This window comes from Arachis hypogaea, chromosome 11 (assembly GCF_003086295.3).
Source record: "Arachis hypogaea cultivar Tifrunner chromosome 11, arahy.Tifrunner.gnm2.J5K5, whole genome shotgun sequence".
Classification (NCBI taxonomy): domain Eukaryota; kingdom Viridiplantae; phylum Streptophyta; class Magnoliopsida; order Fabales; family Fabaceae; genus Arachis; species Arachis hypogaea.
The window spans coordinates 62,864,517-62,867,749 of NC_092046.1; the positions used below are offsets into that span (position 1 = coordinate 62,864,517).

The 3,233-nt window shown below is 32.6% G+C and overlaps 1 non-coding gene across 1 annotated transcript; it reads right to left on the reverse strand.

Moving 5' to 3' along the window:
* Positions 1 to 2,170: 2,170 nt before the first annotated feature.
* LOC112725914 (small nucleolar RNA R71) lies at positions 2,171 to 2,278 on the reverse strand. The gene has a single exon (XR_003164993.1). It is a non-coding gene; the product is annotated as a small nucleolar RNA R71 (small nucleolar RNA).
* Positions 2,279 to 3,233: the final 955 nt, after the last annotated feature.

The following is a 3,233-nucleotide window of genomic DNA, read 5'->3' on the forward strand; positions in this document are numbered from 1 at the left end:
TTTGGACTGAGGCTTCCTCCTCACATGCTTGAATTATATATGATGAAGCTTGGCTGGCCATTGGCCATGTCTAGTATTTTGGACCGGAGCTTTCACTGAAAGCTTGGCTGGCTAGTAAGCCATGTCTAATTCCTGGACTGGAGCTTTAGACTAACATTGCAAGATTCCTAGAATTCTCATTAAAAATTTTGAAATCCTTATTTTTATTTTTCCAATTAATTTTCAAAAAAATTACAAAAAAATTTATAAAATCATAAAATCAAAAATAATTTGATGTTTCTTGTTTGAGTCTTGAGTCAAATTTTAAGTTTGGTGTCAATTGTATGTTTTTAAAATTTGTGCATTTTTCAAAAACTCATGCATATGTTCTTCATGATCTTCAAGTTGTTCTTGATGAATTGCTTTGTTTGATCTTTGCATTTTTATGTCTTGTGTCTTTTCTTGTTTTCCATATGCATTTTTAATTTGTTAGTGTCTAATTATTGAAAATTTCTAAGTTTGGTGTCTTGCATATTTTTCTTTTCTTAAAAATTTTCAAAAATATGTTCTTGATGTTCATATTGACATTCAAAGTGTTCTTGGTGTTCATCTTGACATTCATAGTGTTCTTCCATGCATCATTTGTTTTGATCCAAAATTTTCATGCATTGAGTCTTTTTGATATTTTTCTCTTTCTTCATTAAAAATTCAAAAATAAAAAAAAATATATTTCCCTTATTTCACTCATAATTTTTGAAAATTTGATTTGATCTAGTCAAAAGTTTTAAAAATTTAGTTGTTTCTTATGAGTCAAATCAAAATTTCAATTTAAAAATTCTATCTTTTTCAAATCTTTTTCAAAATTCAAATCTTTTTCATTTTTCTTTCATAATTTTCGAAAATTTTTAAAATCAATTTTCAAAATCTTTTTCTTATTTTTATTTCATGTTTCCAAAATTAATGCTAACAATTAATGTGATTAATTCAAAAATTTTAAGTTGTTACTTGCCTAGTAAGAAGGGTTCAATCTTTAAATCTCAAAATCATATCTTTTTAGTTTCTTGGTAGTCAAGTAATCAACTTTAATTTTCAAAATCAAATCTTTTTAAATTTCTTTTTCAAATCCTTTTCAAAATAAATTTCAATCACATCTTTTTCAAAATTAATTTCAAAATCTTTTCCAACTTCTTATCTTTTCATAATTTGATTTTCAAATCTTTTTCAATTAACCACTTAACTTTTTGTTTGATTCTTATCTTTTTCAAAACTACCTAACTAACTCTCTCCCTCTAATTTTCGAAAATCCCTTCCCTCTTTTTCGAAATTCCTTTTTAATTAACTAATTGTTTTAAATTTTAATTTAATTTAATTTCATTTTAAAATTTTCGAATTTTAACTTTAATTTTAAAATTAAAAACAAAAATATTTTTATTTTATTTTATTTAATTTTTGAATTCTCTTATCTCTCATCCCCTTCTATTTATTTATTTATCTACTAACACCCCTCTTTCACTCAAAAATTTGAACCCACTCCTCTCCCCTGTGTTTGGATTCTTATCTTTTTCTTTTGTTACTCTTCTCTTCTTACACTCACATAAGGAATCTCTATACTGTGACATAGAGGATTCCATATTTTCTTTTCTGTTTTCTTCTTTTTCATATGAGCAGGAACAAGGATAAGAATATTCTTGTTGAAGCTGATCCTGAACCTGAAAGGACTCTGAAGAGGAAGCTAAGGGAAGCTAAAGCACAACTCTCTGGAGAAAATCTGATAGAAATTTTCGAAAAAGAAGGAGACATGGCCGAAAATAATAACAATGCAAGGAAGATGCTTGCTGACTTTACTGAACCAAATTACAATTTACATGGAAGAAGCATCTCAATCCCTGCCATTGGAGCAAACAATTTTGAGCTAAAGCCTCAATTAGTTTCTCTGATGCAACAGAACTGCAAGTTTTATGGACTTCCATCAGAAGATCCTTTTCAGTTCTTAACTGAGTTCTTGCAGATCTGTGATACTATTAAGACCAATGGGGTTGACTCCGAGGTCTATAGGCTTATGCTTTTCCCGTTTGCTGTAAGAGACAGAGCTAGAATATGGTTGGACTCTCAACCTAAGGATAGCCTGAACTCTTGGGATAAGCTGGTCACGGCTTTCTTAGCCAAGTTCTTTCCTCCTCAAAAGCTTAGTAAGCTTAGAGTGGATATTCAAATCTTCAGACAGAAAGAAGGTGAATCCCTCTATGAAGCTTGGGAGAGATATAAGCAACTGACCAAAAAGTGTCCTTCTAACATGCTTTCAGAATGGACCATTCTGGATATATTCTATGATGGTCTGTCTGAGTTATCAAAGATGTCATTGGACCATTCTACAGGTGGATCCATTCACCTAAAGAAAATGCATGCAGAAGCTCAAGAACTCATTGACATGGTTGCAAATAACCAGTTCATGTACACTTCTGAAAGGAATCCTGTGAGTAATGGGACGCCTCAGAGGAAGGGAGTTCTTGAAATTGATACTCTGAATGCCATATTGGCTCAGAATAAAATATTGACTTAACAAGTCAATATGATCTCTCAGAGTTTGAATGGATTGAAGGAATCTTCCAACAGTACTATAGAGGCATCTTCTGAAGAAGAAGCTTATGATCCTAAGAACCCTACAATAGCAGAGGTGAATTACATGGGTGAACCCTATGGAAACACCTATAATCCCTCATGGAGAAATCATCTAAATTTCTCATAGAAGGATCAACAAAAGCCTCAACAAGGCTTTAATAATGGTGGGAGAAACAGGTTTAGCAATAGCAAGCCTTTTCCATCATCTACTCAGCAACAGACAGAGAATTCTGAGTAAAATCTATCTAGCTTAGCAAATATAGTCTCTGATCTATCTAAGGCCACTCTAAGTTTCATGAATGAAACAAGGTCCTCCATTAGAAATTTGGAGGCACAAGTGGGCTAGCTGAGTAAAAGGGTCACTGAAACTCCCCCTAGTACTCTCCCAAGCAATACATAAGAAAATCTAAAAAGAGAGTGCAAGGCCATTGATTTGACCATCACGGCTGAACCTACAAGGGAAGAGAAGGACGTGAATCCTAGTGAGGAAGACCTCCTGGGACGTTCAGTGACCAATAAGGAGTTTTTCTTTGAGGAACCAAAGGAATCTGAGGCTCATCTAGAGACCATAGAGATTCCATTGAACCTCATTCTGCCCTTCATGAGCTCCGATGAGTATTCTTCTTCTAAAGAGA